Source organism: Sciurus carolinensis, chromosome 5 (genome assembly GCF_902686445.1).
Source record: "Sciurus carolinensis chromosome 5, mSciCar1.2, whole genome shotgun sequence".
In the NCBI taxonomy this organism is placed as follows: domain Eukaryota; kingdom Metazoa; phylum Chordata; class Mammalia; order Rodentia; family Sciuridae; genus Sciurus; species Sciurus carolinensis.
Window position 1 is genome coordinate 133,046,504 of NC_062217.1, and position 23,103 is coordinate 133,069,606.

General features: G+C 34.6%; 1 protein-coding gene across 4 annotated transcripts in view; it reads left to right on the forward strand.

Annotated features, from left to right (window-relative positions):
* The window catches only part of Nrg3 (neuregulin 3), a 1,024,256-nt gene that overhangs the window by 700,679 nt on the left and 300,474 nt on the right, over nt 1–23,103 (forward strand). The gene's annotated exons all lie outside the window — the stretch shown is intronic.

Genomic DNA, 23,103 nt, shown 5'->3' on the forward strand with positions numbered 1-23,103 from the left:
TAACTTAGTAAAGAGGAAACTGGTAAAAACTTAGAAGCAGTTTGAAGACGACTTTAAGAAGATGATACATTAATAATTAGTAATATAGGAATAAATGTGCAAATAGAGGCATATCTGATTTTTTTTTCCACAGCAGGGGAGGAAAATCAACTGAATCTCTACCAGACAGGTTTGTGGACAGGGATGATCTTGCATTCCTATTATCTGCAATTTACAGAGTTGTGAAATACTCCCACAGAATCAGATATCACAGAACCACAATTTTCCATTGGCCTCCCCACAACACACACACACACACACACACACACACACACACACACACACAAACATGAACACACCCCTGGCCCAAGCAGGGATGAAGCCATGTTTACATGGGCCATCCAAGTTCAAATGGGCCTATTCCCACCTGATTTAATTTTGTAGTAGATTGTATTACGTGAAGTTAAGTCCAGATCTTTTCCTTTGAATCCAAAATAATTTAAAATTTGGGAGAGACTATTGATGTCGTGACATGTTGCCTGAATTTTTCATTTTGCTGTTGTGTATTTTCATATTTGTTTCCTTTTCCCTCTTATGAGTCAGAAAAGCCATATCAGGAAATGAATAAAACAGATGTATCTTATACCTGGTGCTATTAGATGTATCTCTTCTGTGTGATTTTACCGACATTTAAATGATAATTGAAAAGCACCCAAGGTTTCTTGGCTCCAGAGAATATTTGCTTTTCTAGATCCTCTACAAAGTGTGAGATTATTTGATTTGAGCACCAGATCAAAATACCAGGTCAAGTGCATCAGGGAATTTATTTGTAGAGCATCCTCTGCAGGTCACTGTTCAGGCCTATTCAGAATGATTATTTGGTTTAGAAGTGTCTTGCCTACCTGGTTCTCTCACCTCTGTTACCTGTTTCTAGAGTTCAGCCTGCCCTAGTGTACCAGTGACTTTTTGATGGTATTCATCCATAATTTTCCAAAGTTACCCTTCACCATGTAAATTCTGTCTCAACCATTATCCATTGAACAAACATATTTCTATTTCATGTGCTATTTCTCTTTCTGGTTGTCAATGCACAAATTCATGGCAATATAAGCCCTTGAGGTTATGTGAATATAGACTCTTTGACTACTTATGTTTTTTACAAGTTGTCTTATGTCTTCTGCTAAGGCTGCAGTAGATTTATAGCCCTCTGTGGTTATGCATGGAAAAAAAATAAGACTGCATTGATACCTGCCTTGAAATCTTTTCCATATTTCCAAAGTCCTTTCTTCTCTAATTTTTTTTTTCCTATCTCATGAGCAACTCCTCTTACTTCAGCTATAATACCTGGAGATAAAATCTGTTGTATAGCATCAAAATATAGTTTTGACATATTTTAGTGACAACTAGAGAATTTCTATAAAATCAGGGCTTAAGCTCAGAAGTTGGATTGGAACAAGGCAGGGAGAATAGAACTGTTCATATAACACTTCACATAGAATTGAAAATAGCAGTTGTCCATGAGAAGGAAAGGGAAGGAACCAGTAGTTATTACTGAGGATCTAGATGTTTCCTATCTACCTCTTCCTATAGCTACTCTGATGTTTCTTTGCTCTCTGAGGAACAGTTTTTGAAAAGGTAATGAGGCATGGGCAGGTAGATGGGGAGGCTTCAGTAGTGTATGGAAATGATGTGGAAAGGTGGAGATGGGTCTTGTCTTGGAATATTCAAGAGCAGAGTTGTCATTTACACTCAACTATTTCTCATTTCTTGGAATACAAAAAGATGGTAGGCTTCTCAACCTTGACAGAGTTCCAACCTCTAGGAATATAGGACCATATAAAAGTTCAATGTTCTCATCTACCAGAAGAGGTTTATATTAATGTTCTTTCTACAAGTACACCATAGAATGTCCCTAAATTTTTCAAGCATGTGAAAAATGTGGTTTAACTTCCCATTATAGTGAATCCTAGTGTCAGAGGTAAACAAAATTGAATGCTGATTAAGGTTGAGAAAGGTCATTTTATTCAGTAATAACTATTGCAATAGGGAGAGAGTACAGTGTAAAATGAGCATGCCTTTGTGAGAACAAAAGGCAAGAGACCTTGTAAATGCTGGGTTATAGCATAGGAAAAGCACTAATAGGAGCTAAGTGTGCATGTGTGGTCCTATAACTGTGTGGGCAGGTGTGGGTCCATATGACTGGGCCACCTTGGCTTTGCTAATTGCTGCCTAGCTAGAGGAGAAACAGACCTCTCCTTCCATTAATTCAGTAAGTGGTGGTGCAAATTGGAACAAAGTGCTCAGAAAGTTGAACCTTTAACTTCCAACAGGACTGGGAGTGAGAGTTATTTCATTGGATGTTTGCATTTCAAAGAACAGATCCCTCCTGCTCCTTCCACCAGACCTTGAGAAGACAATTTAGGTGGCAGAAGATTTATATTTCAAAAGGCAGAGAAGATATTTATAGTTGCCTCCTTAGTCTTCTAGAGGACATTGTAAAGTTTGGTCAAGTCTTAGAAGCACAGGAGTTTGGATGGATAGGCAATTGCTGAGAGTTTTTTTTATAGTTTTTAAAAGAAACACTTTCTTAACCCACAGATGACCTTATCACTGGAATGGTGGATATTTTCTGTGAAAGAATATCTTCGTAGCAGATTACACCTCTGTAAGCTTCTCAAAGGTTTAGTTAAATCCAAGAATCTTCAGGAAATTAACCCTCTTCAGTGAATTAGACCAGATAAGCATGGGGTCAGGTGGTTCCTGGAGATTACTTGGGTGTAGTGAAAACATTTTAATTTTCCCCTCGTTATGAATAAGAAAAGTAGTATGACTTAACTTCCCTAACTTTTTGGTGTGTGTGTGTGTGTGTGTGTTTTCCTTTAAAGGCCCTGAAGTCTATTTCCAACTTGGGTATTTTGTCATGGCTACAACAACCTTAACTTAGGAGTTCACTTATGTTCCTTCTATTCATTGACTAAGATACTGACATACTGACCCTGGGCTATGCTTGCAGTTGCCAGCTTCTCCCAGAGAGCTACTTATTCTTTAAAAGAAAAAAAAAAGAAATATATATATATATATATATATATATATATGTATATATATATAAAATATATATTACTTTAGATGGTCTCTGTTAATTTATAGCACCTCATTAAGAAAACAGCAGAAACAAAAAGCACTTACCTCTACCATGTCAGCATGAAGGACTCATCTGTCTCACTAGCTAGGAAGATAGTCACAAGTGATACCCAAATTTTTGTGATTTAAGAGTTGGGTAATCTGTAATGATTCTCACTTAAGTATCAGATACAATAAGTAAGTTTCAGCAGGTTGTTCTGATTGCTTTACCATGCATTCATGTTAGTTTGTATAACGGGTTAATGAGTTAAGTCACTTTCAGAGACAAACTGGTTTTGATTATTCCTCTTCGTAAAACACTAGTCCTCATAATCACATTACTCCTGATATGGTTATAGACAGCTTTTTACAAAATAAAAGAAAAAGTAACACTCAATGGTCATCTAGTGCTTTTGTAAAAAGAACAGATGCTAGGACCACACCTATAGAAATGAGACAAAGTTGGTATGTCCAGATACAGCCTGGATTTCTACATTTCTTCAAGGGATCCTGATACATTTAATTCCAACACATTTAGGAACACTCCTTTAGTTGGTTAACACATTTAATCGGAGAAAATTTAGTGCAAGTCTTCATACAAATATCTATAGCTGATAGAAGGCTATAATTAGCATGGTAGTTAAGAAAGGCAGAAAGCAACAGGAGGCCATACCGAGAACAAGGAAAAATAATAAGGAAATTAGGTCAATGATTTCTGGAGACCTTGTTCTATTTTCTTTAGATTGTTTGGAAGATAAGAACATGAACCAAGAGTACACGTTACTGGAGCTGAGGAGAAGAGAGCACTTTAGGCTGTGGAGGTCTGGAAAGTGGGGGTGGTGGAGGTAGACTCAGTAAAAGGGAGATGACTGTGTGACATATATAGATTCCAGATTAAATAGAGATTTTCATATTTTATAATGGGAATATTATAACAGAAAAATATTGGAGGCAAAAAAAAATATCAAAAATAGGGGAAAAAAGAAATAGCAACATGTGGTATGTGAAGGAGAAACCAGATATCTTTCTCATGGTCGAAATTCCTAAACATTTTATATGTGAAAGGGCATTTTTATAGATGGGACCCTGTTGTACTTTGAAGATATTTTGGAAATCATTTATTACTTCTCCCTTCAAGAAATGGAGCTTGGGCTGGGGATATAGCTCAGTTGGTAGAGTGCTTGCCTCACATGCACAAGGACCTGGGCTCAATTCCCAGCACCAAAAAAAAAAAAAAAAAAAAAAGGAGCTTATTATCTTCCCCCTTTATTTATTGTGAGCTTATGTTAGTGACTAGCTTTTAAAAAGAAAGTATTGCAAAAGTGAAGGAATGTGACTTGTACTTCCAAGGCTTTGTTGAAAAAGAAATTATACCAGAAAACTTTTAGAACTCATAAGTGAATTCAGTAAAGTAGCAGGATATAAGATCAATGCTCATAAATCTAATGCATTTTTATACATAATTGATGAATCTTCAGAAAGAGAAGTTAGGAAAACTACCCCATCCACAATAGCCTTGAAAAAAGTAAAATACTTAGGAATCAATCTAACAAAAGATGTGAAAGACCTCTACAATGAGAACTACTGAACACTAAAGAAAGAAATTAAAGAAAACCTTAGAAGATGGAAAGATCTCCCATGTTCTTGGATAGGCAGAATTAATATTGTCAAAATGGCTATACTACCAAAAGTGCTATACAGATTCAATGCAATTCCAATTAAAATCCCAATGATGTACCTTACAGAAATAGAGCAAGCAATCATGAAATTCATCTGGAAGAATAAGAAACCCAGAAAAGCTAAAGCAGTCCTTAGCAGGAAGAGTGAAGCAGGGGGCATCGCAATACCAGAATTTCAACTATACTACAAAGCAATAGTAACAAAAATGGCATGGTATTGGTACCAAAATAGAAAGGTGGATCAATGGTACAGAATAGAGGACACGGACACAAACCCAAATAAATACAATTTTCTCATACTAGACAAAGGTGACAAATATGCAATGGAGAAAAGGTAGCCTCTTCAACACATGGTGCTGGGAAAACTGGAAATCCATATGCAGCAGAATGAAACTAAACCCCATCTCTCACCCTGCACAAAACTCAACTCAAAATGGATCAAGTACCTCAGAATCAGACCAGAGATCCTGCATCTTATAGAAGAAAAAGTAGGTCCAAATCTTCAACATGTTGGTCTAGGATCAGATTTCCTTAACAGGACTCCCATAGCACAAGAAATAAAAGCAAGAATCAACAACTGGGATAGATTCAAACTAAAAAGCTTTTTCTCAGCAAAGGAAACTATCAGCAATGTGAAGAAAGAGCCTACAGAGTGGGAGAAAATCTTTGCCAATCATACTTCAGATAGAGCACTAATTTCCAGAATATATAAAGAACTCAGAAAACTCTACATGAAGAATACAAATAACCCAATCAAAAAATGGGCTAAGGAAATGAACAGACACTTCACAGATCTACAAGCAACCAACAGATATATGAAAAAATGTTCAACATCTCTAGTAATAAGGGAAATGCAAATCAAAACTTCCCTAAGATTCCATCTCACCCCAATTAGAATGGCGATCATCAAGAATACTACCAACAATAGGTGTTGGAGAGGATGTGGGGAAAAAGGTACACTCATACATTGCTGGTGGGGCTGCAAATTAGTGCAGCCACTCTGGAAAGCAGTGTGGAGATTTCTCAGAAAGCTTGGAATGGACCCACCATTTGACCCAGCTATCCCACTCCTTGTCCTATACCCAAAGGACTTAAAATCAGCATATTACAGAGATGCAGCCACATCAATGTTCATAGCTGTTCAATTCACAATAGCCAGGTTTTGGAACCAACCTAGATGTCCTTCAATTGATGAATTGATAAAGAAACTGTGGCATATATATACAATGGAATATTATTTCACCATAAAGAATGATAAAATTATGGCATTTGCAGGCAAATGGATGAAATTGGAGAATATCATGCTAAGTGAAATAAGCCAATCTCAAAAAAATAAAGGACGAATGATCTCGCTGATAAGCGGATGATGACACAAAATGGGGGGTGGGAGGAGTTAGTGTTAGGGTTAGGTTTAGGGTTAGGGTTAAGGAGGGTGGTAAGAATGGAGGAAGGAAGGACTGTATAGAGGGAAAAGAGGAGTGGGAGGGTGGGGGGAGGGAAAAATAACAGAATAAATCAAACATTACCCTATGTAAATTTATGATTACACAAATGGTATGCCTTGACTCCATGTACAAATAGAGAAACAACATGTATCCCATTTGTTTACAATAAAAAAAAGAAAAAAAAATTTAAAAAAAATGGATATGCTATCATCTGGTTTATTCTTAAAAGGAGATATGTAATTTAAACTGGCAGATTCTGATCCTCTCAGGCCTTCTTCATTTCACATAGCTGTTCATTTCATAATAATTGTAACAATTTCCTGTATGTTAAAAGTGAAATGATATTTTATGTACTACATTATTCTAAAAGTTTGGGTACAATGACTTCATAAATCTCAAGTCTGGCATCGTGGTATAGACCTGTAATACCAGCTACTCTGGAGGCTGAGGCAGAAAGACCCTAGCTCAAGACCAGCCTGAGCAACTTAGTGAGACTCTCTCATAATAAAAAAAACAAAGGGTTGGGAATGTAGGTCAGTGTAAGAGTGACCTTGGGTTCAATCCCTGGTACTGAAGAACAAAAAACAAAAAACATAACATCAAGGAATATTTTAATTGGTTTACTTTAGGGGTTTAGAATAATTCTAGTGTTTTATTAATAAATTATTTTCCAGGTTCTACTTTTTACAAATTTGGAAGTGTTTTGAAATTGATTTTGAATTTAATTTTGTGCAATTCATATAGTTAAAAGTTCCCTGAATAAAAATGTTCATAATATATACATTTAAAAAAAAAAAGAAAAGAAACTGTGGTATATATATATATATATATATATATATATATATATATACACACACACAATGGAATATTACTCAGCCATAAAGAATAATAAAATTATGGCATTTGCAGGCAAATGGATGAAATTGGAGAATACCATGCTAAGTGAGATAAATCAATCTCAAAAAACCAAAGGATGAATGATCTCACTGATAAGTGGATGATGATACATAATAGGGGTGGGGGTCAAGAATGGAGGAAGGAGGGATTGTATAGAGGGAAAAGGAGGTGGAAGGGTTGGGGGGAAGGAAAAAATACCAGAATGAATCAAACACTGTTACCCTATGTGAATGTATGATTACACAATGGTATGCCTTTATTTCATGTACCAACCGAGAAACAATATGTATCGATTTGTGTACAATAAAAATAAATTAAAAAAAAAGAAATTATTCCTTCTGCTTTGCTCTCCCTTGGAGCATTCATTCTTGGGAAATCTAGCTGACCTCTCATTTGGACATTCAAGCAATTCTATGGAGAAACCCACTAAAGGTCTCCTTGTAAATAAGGAACATAAACCTTCTGACAGAGATCTGTGAGGGAGCCATCTTGGAAACCGAACCTATGTTTTCAGCTGAAAGTGATTTTTTTTTTTCTCTACAGTGTTATGAATGTCTGGAGATATATATATGGGTACAACTGAAAAAAGGGACATAATACTGGCATTTAGTGGGTAAGAGGCCAGGGAGGCTGCTGAACATCTTTTAATGTGTAAGAAAACTCCTCACAGAAAGAATTATCCACCCCCAAATATATATATTTCCAAGGCTAGGAAAACCTGCTCTAGTCCCAGTCAAGTTTTCAGATAACTGTAACCTCATTGATAAGTCTGCTTGCAATGTCAGGAGAGGCTCTGAGCCAGAACCACTGAGCGAAGTTACTCCTGAAGTTCTTCTGACCCTCCAAAAGTGAGTTAGATAACAAATATGTGTTATGTGAAATATTGCTCAGGATTGGATTTATGCAGCAGTAGTTAACTAAAAAGCCCTCAAACTGTTTCTCTAGGCAGGAGTGGATATTTTAAGGAACTGAATCAGGCTGGGAATATGAAGGGTATTTAGAGGGCACAGAAGATACATGAAGATCATGAATAAATAATTCTGCAAAATACCAGGTTTGGCATAATGTAGAGTTTATTATCATAGTTCATGAAACTTACCAAATGCTCAATTAGTGATAAATATAGCAACGGGTTTGTGAGTACTGAAACTTGAGTTTAATAGATTTTGGCAGAAAGGAGCTGGTGACTGTCAAGATTTTCAGGAGTATATTGGGGGCTGAAGGAGGCTGCAAGGTATTATGGAATCAGTAAACAGGAACAAACTGTGTGTTCACAAATGGAGCAGTGAAATGAGTCTGTGCTATGGAGGAGCTAATAATATGGAAGAAAGATATTTTAGAGATGAAGATATCTTTGTAAACTTTAGTGGAGGGTTCAAAAAGGAGTGAAGATGCAAGTAAAAGATGAGGTCCAGGCCAGTGCCTTGCAAATAGGATTGTGTATCAGTTCCCAAGATTGCTGTGAAAACACTGATTGTAATTCAGAAGGTCCAGCCTGGGGTCACAGATTGTGCATTTCAGTAACAAGTCCTAAGAGAAGATAGAAAGACTTATTTCTGTAAAGATGTATTTCTTCTTGTGAGACCTCAGGAATAGGAAGTAGTTATGTTGATGAGACTGATACCCTGGAGGATGGAAAAAAGGGATCCATTCTCACATGACCTGTAGAGCCCTCAAAATGTTTCTCTAGGCAGACTAGATAATTTAAAGAACTGAGTCAGGCTGAGCATATTAAGGCTATTTGGAGTGTACAATAGGCACATAAAGAACACAAGTAAAATTTTAAATAGGTGGGGGAATTTTCCCTGTAATCCTCAAAAGAGTGAAGATGATAGGAACAGGGAATAAAGGTAATATGGGGAGGGAAAAGATTTGGAATACCTATAATGTGCTTAAAAACTATTCCATAATAGTGAGATCCTCTCTAAATTTGGATAAATAGGACTTATTTGTGCCACTCTAGTCAGAAAAATCTAAGAGGATTGGAAGTTCCTACTTTTATGAATGCAACACACACACACACACACACACACACACACACACACACACACGCCCTTTTGGTGCATTATTAGATGCAATGCCAGAGATTAAGTACTACTGTGTAATTTTTCTTTCAAAGAGACACTGTGGCAGCCAGAATTTTCAGCTGGAAAGTATGCTGCATAGAACACATAGACAAGTGGGCTACATTATTTGTGTAGTTTTTAGGGCTCATGAAATGGAACTACAAATACATTTTTCCCAGGGTTTCACAGGATGTGATTTTAGGTGACAGTACATCATAGTGACAGGTTGGACATGATTCCCTTCCCTCTTAAGGGAAGGTTGGAGGAGTTATGTTGAATATGAGGATTTAAAATGCATTTTTTATTATTCTCAAGCATTTTATCTCCCATTGCAGGCTTTTTGGCAGGTAGTTAAGACTCCATGCAAATCATTTTAAAATAAAGGGAGTTTGTGTGCTCACTGGCTGTGCAGTGTGCAGGCTTCTGAATATAGCTTGATGTCATTTCCCAATAAAATGAGCAAGAATGATGATGGCTGAGCCTGGGGTACAGAGAACTGAGAAGGAGCAGTTGTTCCATCCCTACAGCATGCAATGCATAATATGTGAAAAATCACTCCAAATAAGTGTGTTTAAGGTATAAAGCAATGATGGTACTTTACCTGTATCCATCTTAGATTTCTGCTAATACGTGCAGAACAGAAATAATGAGGAAATGCATTTCCTTCTCTATGAGAAATTTCCATCATTAATTCTTTCATTCTATTTTGATTGGTTTCCTGTGTTGTGTACATTTTTCCTGTTGATCCTTGGGTAAATAAAATAGTTCCTTTCTCAAGGAATGCACATTCTCCTCATGAGTCAGCTAGAAAACTTCACTCAGCCATGCCATAAGTGGTATATTAAACATAAACACCATAGGAAATAATTTCTTTTCAGGGGAGGAAACCTTCTCGGGTTGCCAAATCCTACAGTAACATAGAAGTTTGTCTATAAATTAAAAAAAAAATTACATGTGTCTCCCCCTAGAAAATGATACTGGTGCAAATTTTGAAGTGTTTGAAAGGTATAAACAACTATATATTGACTTTGAAAACCAGTTATTGTCTAACTCAGTATTATGGAATTTAATTTACTGTGAAAAACACATTTGCTTTAACTATTATATAAAACATTCTAAATAAATTAGTTATTGGCATTTGAAATGATGTACCACCTTATTCTCTCATGTAGCAGAATAAAATTCAATAGATTAGTGATTTAAGTGTTAAAAAATACAATGAAAGCTTGTCAACTTTCTAACTAAAGAATGAATGTCTAAGGGAGAAAAGGTAAAATAATGATAAAATTGTTACATAATTTAAAAAACAGTAAATGTAACTGAAGAAAAAAATGGAAACCTCTGGTTAACCTCTGGTTAACATCTGTGAAACTGATAAGTACTAGTTTTCTTAAGTCATAAAAATACACTTGAAATAAAAAATTAGAACAGCAGTTATCGATGAAATAGAATTTAAAGAAAATATGTAGAAAAGGGTACATAAAATTGTAAACACATAAAAAATACAATTTTTTTTCCAAGCATGGTTCAAGAACAATTAGATGTGAATTCTCCTTTATAAAATGGATACAGGCTATTCCCAGTAATGTTGGGATTCACTGCAGGGGAAGGAATGACATCTTTTTAAGAGAAATTTAGTAAAAACTATAAAATTCGTAACCCAGCAATTTTACTTCTGGTAATTTGTCCTAGTGTTCATGCACACCTGTTGAGAGCAGTAGTGCTTGTTATAACATTGCTTGAGATAATAAAAATTTGGAAGCAATCTAAAAGCCTATCAACTGGGAATGAAATTATTATGTACATATATAACAATATTTTGCAAATATTGAAATGTGATCTAAATCTATATATACTAATTTAGATTTATATAAAAATGAAGATAGATGATTAAATTATACATATATATATTATGTATACATACATATATATTTTGTATATACACATACAAAATGTCAGGATGCCTTTGTAAAATTTCCTCATTCATGCTAAGAAAAGACATATGTGACCTTGTGTTGGTTTCAACTCCATGAACTCATTGATGTTTAACTTTTTTTTTTGATCTATAGAAATGGTAATCTGAGTTCCACTTCATATCTAAGAGTCATTTCTTGAAAATTATTCAGGAAACTGTTAATGCCATTTGCTTCTGGGTACAAAGAGATTCTAATGCAGAAATCAGGTATTCCTGTAAGCTTTTAAACACGTTCATGGAGTACTTTTCAGCTGAATAAGTGGTTGTTTAAAAAAAATTTCAAATAGATAATCACATTACTTAATGACAGAAACACCAAAAAAGTTGTACTTTAATGTCTTGACTAATCCCCATCATTAGTGAAAGATGAATACAAGAACTATTGTGATTTTTCTTTCTTGCATTTTTTTCTCTCTCTCTGTCATGGTAATCTCCCCACACTGAAATGCCTCAAAGAAGGTTTTAATATGGCTACATTCAAAAGAATAGCATATTTGAAAATAGAAAAACATTAAAAATTGTATATAAGTATATATATCTTCTTTGGATTTTCTCAAATATCCTAAGAAATGAAAATTATGTCAAATAACAGACTTCATACGATCATTTTGTTCACACCCTTTTTTTCACCCAAAGAATTTCTCTCTTCTTTCCTTTTCAATTTCTTAGTGCTCTAGCCACCTACATCCTGCTTTTTACCATGATTTTCTCTTTCATCTATTAATGTTTATGGGACATGCACCCAGGTTTAGATTTCTCCCAACAAAATGCAGCCCTTACATGTACCTACTCAGCAAGGGCCTGGAGGAAGTGGACTGAGTATATTAAGACAATCCCACGTTTTATCTGCTGCATTATATGCCACATATCAGTTTCATAATAGCAACTCCTTCCTGGACCCTCATCCTATTACACTGGCCCCCCCAGGCTCTGGTTCCTACACTAGGCATGCTTCTCCACAAATCTGGGTGTTCCATTCTCTACTTTCTCGCCTCTTTCAGGTTCAGATGCCACCTTCTTAGTAAGACTTGTATGACTGATTTTAAAACAAGCAAACAAAAAACCACTGTAACACTTTTAATGCCTACTTTAAACTCCTAATGCTCTGTTTTCTCTACAGTTTCTTAACTGTTAGTCTACATAATAAAAAGAATTTACTTTATGCTTGCCATATATCAAATAATTCTGAACTCTCTAGAAGATTACTGTACCAAGTAAGATTTTTTTTTTCTTTTGATCTCAAGAATTTGAGATAAGATTTCCGACAGCAGAGGTGCTCAGTAGTATTTTTTTGAATAGGGAGAGAAGAGGAGGAAATGAAGGAAGGGAGGAAGAAGAGACTGATGAAATGAAAATAATTCAAGGAAAGTTCTTCCTCCTCCATATGAACCTTTTATATGGCATGCAATTTCTTAGGAGCCTTGAAAAGTACTGGGCAGCCCCTTTACACCTGCTCAAAGTTGAACTAGATAACAGCACATGATTTTTATCTGGCCTTTGCTTCCTCCGAGTCCTAGAAAAGGAGTATTGACTCATCAGTGACCCATTCAAACCAGCAAAACATCTTTTGGAAAGGGAATTTTTCTAAATTGTCAAGTACCTTACTTTGAATGGCTACTTTACTCTTTTCTCCTTTTCTTATTTGTCTTTTTTTAGATGTCAATATGGTTTTCAAGTAATTGTGAACCAATTTATTATATTTTAATCTGAGATCTGAGAGGCATGAGTTTGTTGGTAGCCTATGATGGTACCTTTGTATAAATTTTAAAATGTTACCCCTCTGGAAAGACAAAACTTTAAGTTTTTTAACTTGCTTGACTGAGCATGAGTTAGATACCAGCCTGTATTCTCCCTGGGTTGGGAGGTACTTGTACAGGGAAAAAGAAAAAACAAAACAAAACAAACAAAAAAACGTTTACAACTGTGTAAGGCAGCCTTGGTAATAGACTGTAAATATGGGGATTAAATGAAAATAAAATATGACAAAATGATAGCACTTAAAAGCCTACACATAAGAAAATATCTCATTTTAATATAACGGAAATTATAATATCTGATTACTTTCAGTTGTATTCAATATTGTTTAACAGGGATCTGCTGAAACAAGGTATAGCGAAATCATGAAAAAAAAATTTGTATAGCCAGGAGGATAAAGCAACCTATATCCAAAATCCTAAGAGATAGCAAACTGACTAAGTAAAATCTAGGATTACCCCCAATTGACTGCTCTGATCAAGTTTCTGGTCATAGCTCAGGAAAAACTGACACAAAACCTGGTGGACATCATAAATTCACAAAACATGCTGGGAACTTGGGGAGATTAGTATGGCTATAGTTTGTAGAACAGACCATCAAAAAGGAGAGCGATATAGAACTACTCAGCACAGATATGTGAGGAAACTACCCAAAGCTAGGGAGAGAACCATCCAAAACTGTTGGAGAGAATAACACACATGTGCATGTGCAACCGTGTACACACATACATACACACACACAAAAAAACCAACATAGGAACAGTGATTGTTCCCATGAAAACTTCATGATCCATAGGAAACTGAGTGTACCTACGAGTTTTGACTTAATTGTATGTTTAATTAGTCCCAACTAATCTACTCTGATCCTGTCTAATAAATTATTGAAGACAAGACCAAAAAAGGATAAAACAATTTCCAAGTAACTTAAGCGTACTTCAGAATAAGGTTCAAGAATATTTGCAGGAATAAAAAAATATAACACTTTACAGTGTTTGGCATTCCATCAAGAATTGCTAGGCATGCACACCTGTACCTCAGAGCATTAATTTCTAGGATATATAAAGAACTCAAAAAACCTAACACTAGAAAACCAAAATAACCCAATCAGTAAATGGACAAAGGAATGTAAACTTCACAGAAAAAAGAAATAGTCAACAAATATATGAAAAAATGTTCAATATCACTAGCAATTAGAGAAATGCAAATTAAAACGGCACTCATGTATGATTATGCAAATGGTATGAATCTACATTGTGCACAACCATAGAAACAAAAAGATGTACCCCATTTGTGTACAATGAATGAAAATGCAATCTGTAAAAATAAAAAAAATAATTACACTGAGATTTTTATCTCACTCCAGTCAGAATGGCAATTATCAAGAATACAAGTAACAATAAATGTTGGTGAGGATGTGGGGGAAAAGGTACATTAATACATTGTTGGTGGGACTGAAAATTGGTGCAAACACTCTGGGAAACAGTATGGAGATTCCTCAGTACTCTTAGAATGGACTCACCATTTGAGAGAGCTACACTCCTTGGTTTATACCCAAAGGACTTAAAATTAGCATACTACAGTGATGTGGTCACTTCAATATTCATAACCACTCAATTCACAATAGCTAAGCTTTGGAACCAACCTAGGTGCCTTTCAACAGATGAATGGATAAAGAAAATATGGTACATATACACAATGGAATATTATTCAGCCATAAAGAAGAATGAAATTATGGCAATTGCTGGTAAATGAATGAAACTGTAGACTATCACACTAAGTGAAGTAAGTCAGTCTCAAAAACTAGAGGCTGAATGTTCTGATTGTGTGAAAGCTGACTCACAATAGGCAGGGGTATGGAAGGCGGGTGAGGGAATGGAGGTTCAATGGATAGGACAGGGGAATGTGGCAAAGGGAAGTGGAATGGAAATGGGAAAGACAGGAGAATGAGTCAGACATAACTTTCCTATGTACATATATGAATACATGACTAGTGTAATTACACTTCATGTACAATCACAAGAATGGAAAGTTATACTCCATGTATGCATGATATATCAAAATCTATTTTTCTCTCATAACTAAAAAGAACAAATAAAGAATTTCTGGGCATACAGACAAGCTGGAAACTATGACCCATATGAAGAGAAAATACAATCAAAATCTACCAATTTGATAGATTTAATAATTAACAGATGAAGATATTAAGACTGTTATCAAAACTGTCACCTTTTTATACCCAGAAAAAGTAATTTTCAAAATTAAAAACAAATACAGAAGTTTCCAGACATGGAAACATTTTGTCACCATCAGACCTACACAATAAGAACAAATAAACCTTTCAAGTAGAAAGACATGATTTCAGATGTAAGTATGTATCTGTACAAAGAAATAAACATTGAATATGCTAATTGTAAAGCTAAAAATATAATTTAAATTACTTAAATCTCTTTAATGGACTGCTTCATGTGGAAACAAAAATAACAAGGTAATGTCTGTTTATAATATACAAAAGTAAAATGTATGGAATAGCATTAAACACTGTATTTCTAGTACATCATGTATGGTGGTAATATATCACTTGATGTTAGAGGGATACATTAAAGAGAAATATCAAGAAACTAAAATAGCTAGTAGAATAACATCACAGAGTTAAAGTTGAGAAACTAGAAAAGATAAAACAGAATTGTACAAAAAATAACCTGATGCAAAATAAGGCAGAAAAAAATGGATAAAAAATTAAATGGGACAAATAGAAAGCACAGTATGAGGACAGATTTAAACCTAACCATCTGACTGACTAAATGTGAATGCTATAAAATCCTCAATTAAAAGGTGAAGAAAATCAGATTGGATGCATTTAAAAAGCCAACAATATACTGCAGAAAAGCAACATAAGACATAAAGACAAATAGTTTAAAAGAATGAATAGACAATATTTATCAAAAGAAAGAATAGAGGTCATATTAATATCCGACAAACTGAACTGTAAATAAAAATACCACCAAGGATAAAAAAGGAGACTACAGAATAACAGTTGTCAATTCACTAAGAGCACATAAAATTCAAACCGTTTATCTCAAAACAACTTCAAAATATGATCAAACACTGATAAAACTATGAGTGGTCACATTTATATTTATAGAAGATTTCAGTATCTTATCTCAATAATTAATGAAACAAATAGAAAATGAGAATACAAAAGATTTAAGTGATATTCTCAACTTATAACACTTAATTCAATAGAAAAATTCACATTTTTTAAGTTCACCCAGATCATTTACCAAATAAACCTTATATTTTGAATAAAGCAAGCCTTATATTTTGAATAAAACAAACCTCATATTTTGAATAGGTTAAAGCACAAGATTTGTTCTTCCAGCACAATAGAATTAAATTATAAGTCACTAGCAGAAAGATCTTTGGAAAAATTCCCAAATATTTGGAAGCAAACGCACCTTTATATAATTCACAGGTCAAGTTTATTTTTTTTTTATGTTGGAACTGTTTTGTAATTAAGATAAAATGTATTAATGTGGGATGTTACTTAAGCAATGACTGAAAAATGTAAAGTACTAAATACCTGTATCTGAAAGGAAACACAAGTGAGTTTGGCTTGTACAACACCCCTCCAAACAATGACCAACATCAAACAAAAGAATAAATAGTAAATATTAAAGGTTACATTAATGAAAAGACAAAATCAATAGGAAATATTGAAGGAAATACTTTGAGATCAATGAAATTGAATAAAATGACATTTGATCAATAAAACTGAATCAAATGACATTATGAATATCAGAAATGAAGGATATAAAAATATTACATACTCTAGAGATATTAAAAAGACGATACAAATTTGAAAAATGTCATACCAATGAATTTGACAAGTTAAATGAAATTAACAAACACCTGGAAATACACAAAGTACTAGAATTCATTAATGAAATAACAGATAATGTAAATAGCACAATAGCAAGAAAATAAATTGAAATGTAATTAAGTATTACAAAGAAGTAAGGTTGATTACTTCACACTCAAAAGGTTCATTGTTGAATTCTACTGAACATTCAATGAGAAAGAGAAAAGACCTGATTCTGTATTCCAGAATATTTAAAGGAATGAAAAATTTTCTAACAAATCTTTGGGATCAGCATTACCCTGACAACAAAACCAGAAAACAATTTTACAATAAAAAAAAAAACACATAAACCTATATTCATCAGGAAAATAACTTCAATTACCCTTAAAATACTTTTCAGAAGATTGAATATAGCCATACTTCATTAAAAAATGATAAAACATCATGACCAAGATTTTTTCCTCAGACTGATTTAACATTTGGAAATTAATCATTATAATTCACTTATATCGACTAATTAAAATAAGAAAAAAATAGTCATTTCAGAATATAAGAGAAGCTAATCTGACAAAATCCAATATCTATGCTGGATAAAAATTCTTAGCAACTTAGGAATGGAAGGGAACTTTCCTAATAAATGGGATCCATGAAATACTATAATTAACATCATATTCATTGACAAAAGATAGATGCATTCCTCCTTCAGTCAAAACTAAGACAAGGATGTCTTATCACTTCTATTCAAAATTGTGTTGGGGTTTCTATATGATGCAACCAGCTAAGGAAAAAAATAATAGGCATCCAGAAAGCAAAGGAAGAAATAAAATTATCATTATCTACAGACAGGATCACCATCTATGTATAAAACTCTTTTTATACAAAAATAAGTAAAACAAAAAGCTACTAGAAACTGAGTTCAGCAAAATTGCATAACACAAGATCTATGAGAATTCATCTATTCCTCTGTACTAGCAAAAATTGAAAATCAAAACAGGGAAAGGAAAGAGTAGAATCAATCAGATATAACTTTCCTATGCTCATATATGAATGCACCACCAGTGAAACTCCATATTATGTACAACCACAAGAATGGGATCCCAACCAAGAATAAGTTATACTCCATGTATGTATAATGTGTCCAAATACACTCTACTGTCATGTGTACCTAAAAAGAACAAATTAAAAAAACTGAAATAGTACTATTTAAAATAGTATCAAAATATAAAATAGGATAATTTTGACAAAATATAAATAAGACCACCCTCAGAATTATAAAATATTGTGAGAAAAATTAAAGATAACCTAAGTGTGTGTGTGTGTGTGTGTGTATATATATATATATATATATATAAATAACATTTTCATGGGTTGGAAGACTCAAGATTTTACTTTTTTAAAACTGATCCTTAGATGAGTGTAATGTAAGTTAAAATCTCAATGGGCTTTTGTTTATAAAAGTGAAAAAGCAATCCCCAAAATTGCAGGGAAATTCAAGGACCTTTTCATTGGGTCCATTGTTTTATGAATAAGGCATATTCATTAAAATTAATAGTTTTTCCTTTTAAATATGTGCAATTTATTGAATGTCAATTAAACCCACATAAAACTTTTAAAAGATAATTTTTATTCAAAAGTTTTTTGTGTAGGAAATTTATGTTAACTGCCATTTTGAAGAGTAGAGAGAATGAAAGTCATTTAGTTTTTATTTAATAAAACTAGAAAATACTAAGTGGGAATGATGAGACTCTAATAGTTGATTCTTTCACAGTAGGAATTCAGACTTAAATGCGTTGTCAAAATCAGTATAGATCCACTGACTTCATTATTCTGAGCTTATTAGATCTTTGAAATCTGAGAGTAGACTTATTACCAGAGACATAAGGGAAGAAATATAATAAATGTTTCCAATAATGCAATATTTTTTCAAGGTTATATTTGAGCCTTCCCCAAACAATGGTGATTGCATTGTTTGTCTGGATACTGTTTTGTCCTATCACTGAAAGATTTCTCAAAAATCAGAGATTGGAGATGTGGTTCTCTTGACTTTCTACATTATAATCCCAAATGCAATTATAATAGTATGAATCTCTCTCCAAAACCATGCAACTTTTACAAACATCAACACATTCTAAAGAAATAACCTAGATCAATGGCTTTCAAATGGCTCAAAGAAAATTTGCCATATCTTATTTTTCCTTGTGTTATGGAAATCCTCTGTGTTCCCTCATTTGCCTTTGTTGCCATTATTACTGGGTCATTGGTATTAGTTCAGCTAGAACTGAGCATATAATGTACCCAAGGCTATTAAATTAGGACGCTGTTGGGAATAAAAAAGGCATTGCTGTAATAGATATAAATAAATTGGTCAACATTCTCTGCATTCACTCTTTATTCATTGTTATTTTCCTGACAATATTATAGCATATGACCCTCTCAAAACGAAATTCACTGGAACACACCATTAAATGTGAATCCCTTTAGTCATGTTCTTTCAGTAACTCACTTCTCCTTTCAAGTGTCTAATTCAGAGATTTGATGAAATTCCAAATTTTCTCAGGAAACTTCAGTGGACATTAAAATTGCCTTTGCAAATAGAATTTAAGACACTCATGTATAAGTGGCAGAGCTAATAGCAAGATAATTGCAGTGTTAGAATAAATTTCAGAGGTAATTTTGGCTATCAAGCTTCTATTCATGGCCAAATCAGAAAAGGAAAGAAAGAAAAGAAACATTACATGGACAGCTACTGGGATTTCTGCTCAGGCTCTTTATCTAATTAACTTCCAAGTCTTAATAATTTTTTCTATTTGCTTGGGTTCCTTATATAGAGCTCTCCACTCTTCATTTGTCAATCTATTAATAATAACTTTCTAGCTCACTCCCTGCCTGGTCAGTTTCATTTTATTTTACTTGGACAAACAATGGTTTGCAATTTCCTTAGAATGAAAACTGGTCTGTATTACTATGATTTTAGTCTTAAATGTCCCTTCTCTTCCCATTGTAGTTCACATTTACACTAATTTCTTCTAGGTTAATTTTTAAAGTCTGAGGGGTTTGCATTAATACACTAATCTGTACACACTGAGAGATAAGGACCTGTTTTTCCTGTAGTGTTAATGCACACGTTAATTCCAGAAGCAAATAGCGACAGTATTTCCTGTATTACAGATGATGTGCTAATTGTTGAAGGTTCTTATTTGAATATTTACTCATTACTTTATCCAACTATGATTTATTGAGCTCCTAATATATTCTAGGCATCATTCCATGAGCTAGGACATAATAGTTGAAACAAATGAAGTCCTCTCTCATGGAAGTTGCATTCTAGAGAGTGCATCAGACTTCTCCCAACCCATGCAGAACACCCTTATACATCATATATACAAACAGCTCTAAGTAGTATTATAACATATCAAAATAATGCCTATCATAATTAATAAAAGATTATAAAACATATAATGTCAAATACACACCTAAGTAAATATATGGAAAGATAGGCATTGTTTTGGGATATTGTCTCTCCTTGGTTAGTCTACAAATATGCCACTCCATCAGGGTAGATACTAAAACTTTTACAAGTCTTTCTATTATTCAATAATTAATTTATATATATATGAACACCCATATAATTTATGTATACACATAGTTGTATTTGTGTGGATGTATGTGTGTGTATGGCATTGGACAGGGGTCCAATTACTCTAATACTCTGGTCAGAGCTAGGACACTAGTATACATTTGTCAACTTTATGTTACTTCAAGTTTTGTATTAGAAAACTAATTTTTATTAACAGAAAAGTTTTATTTAACTAAGTTTTGAATTTTCAGAGTTGAAGAGTGGGTGGTTGCCTTGGCCTCTTTTGAAGGTAGAACATCTTGGCAGAATCATGTGTTGGAAAAATGGTTACCTCTTAAACCAGGAAAGAAAGAGAGAGGCTAAGGTCCTACAGACTCCTTTGGGGCAGAACCTTGATTATCTAAGGGTCTCTAGCTAGGATTCAACTTCTAAAGTTTTCACTACCTCCCAGAAGCACTACCTTCATAAACAGACCTTAACACATGGAACTTTGGGAGACATTTAACATCCAAACCATAACGTGGTGTGTTTACATAAAATCACAGTAGTCTGCTGAATTGATGTAAAAATGAGTAACTTACTCCCCAAGCACTAATAATGTCAGATGTTTGTCTGAAATAAGAATCAAGAACAGATGTTCCAAATAAATGCATTAAGCATAGGTCCTTGGGTCATAAAAGCTTTGTACTTTGGAACCAATACACTCAGATGCCTCATCAGTTGGACCAGGGTTTCCATCAGATGCGGGGAAGGGGAGCAACTTCTAACGGAGGGTTTGGAGGACAAGCGCCCTTTCCCCAATGACCTTGTTAAAACAAGTTCCTGAAAGCTAGTCAAAAGAGCACAAAGTCAAGTATTGCTGATATTATTGGCAATATTCATGTCACATTGGCTGTATCTACAAGGTCCTGTTTCTAAGGTAGTGGACTTACCTGGTTTGCTGTCATGGTTGTCTTGCATTGTTTTTTGAAGAGACTTTGAATGCAAAGGAACATGTGAAAGGGAGGGAAAGGAGTGCCCTGCAGGCTGCTGGCTGTTTGTCCATCCAATATAATCACATTCTGCTTCAGAAGACTTTCAAAGCCACTTGCAGGACTTGAAAAGACGTTTTTTATTTTATCATGAATACACAAGCCACTTCACAGATTGTATTTGTAATTAATAGAAAGCCATGGGTATCCTAACCTCTACAAGATACTTAGACACAAAGGTAGTTCTTGGAATTATCAAGGCATTTGTCTCAAACCATTCAGGAAATAACTTCTGCACTCAGTGCCAGAGACAGTCAGTCATGGTTCAAGTAACTGCGTGGCATTTCAGAAAAGCCAGGCTGAAGCTACAGAGCCAGAAAACTGACATGTATCCATTGACAGCATCCTAGCTACTGCCTTTGTATTTTCATGTGAAATTCAGGTTTAAAACCAATCACTGGAAGGGAGCATAGCTATTAGATGCCCATGATTTAACCAAGAGATGTAAGATCATGATATATCACCCCCACCCACCAAATTAGGACCTGAGATAAAAGAGTCCAAGGTAGGTACAAAGGCCCCATAAAGCTATTGGGGATTCAGGCCTGTTAAAACTTTACTACTTGCCTTCTGAAGCATGTGACTTCCATTCTATGGCTCACAAGATAGCTACTAAAGCACAGTCATCAAATCTCCATTCGAGTTAGTAAGGACTTTGGAGTGAAAAGAGTTTTTCTTAAAGCCCGATTTTATGGCTTCCATCTGTAATCTCTTTTGGCTGTAATGGCTGTGTTTGTTGCCATTCCAAATCTTTTTCTCTTACCCAACCAGAAGATGGAGGATAGTAGGTTGGTTAGCAGTATCTGACCAGAAAGAACTAATTATCTCAACTAAAACCTGAGTCTTAAAAAAAAATAAATGGACCAAACAAAATTCATCACACATCTAGTTAACAATAAGCATCTTCCCCAAGGAAACTGTCATTTTGTGGGCCATTGGAATCAGAGATGGAGAATAAGCAAGGGTTGAGGTTGTCAGGAACTGAATTGCATAAATCAATTAGAATTTAAAGTTTGACATGAGGATAAAATAGCCCGTGTGTTCTGAGAATGTGATGGTGAGAAGGAGTGTGAGGGAGAATCATAAGTCACCTGGGAATCTTCCTGAAAAGGTCTCCAGGAGCATATCTTATGCTCATGTTATAAAGGGAATTATCAAGACGGGGGAATTCTAGACGCCCTCAGCCACTGGCCTCAATCAATAGGTGGGGAGACAGAAGGCATGCACTGACCTTTATGAAAACACAGTGCTCCTTGGACTCAGACTTTTAAGAAACCCAGCAAGTCAACAAGAGTTTGCAGCTTTGGGAAGATATGCTCTTGCTCAGGGAGGGCCTTAGCATCAGTACAAACACTACAAAATGATACTATCACAAACAATAAAAACATAGGATTTGTGTGAAGATGCTTGGAACTGCAGCTAACTCCCATGTGCTTCAGGATTGGCCACTAGTAATAGGCAAGTTTATAATGATCCTTCCATACCCAAACCATCTCTACACTTTTAAAAAGTATGAATGCAAAGAGGGATTTTCTGGACCAGAAAACAGCCAATTGACCTATTAGATCACTGGCCTCAGCTCACTTAAGATTCTATCCAAAGCTAGGACCACCATATAAAGACCTGTGTATGGCATGACCAACTCTTGGTGATGCTTTGCATGTTAGAGACTTGGATAGCTCTAGGCTTACTGCCTGATATTTGCATGTGTTCGAGTCTAC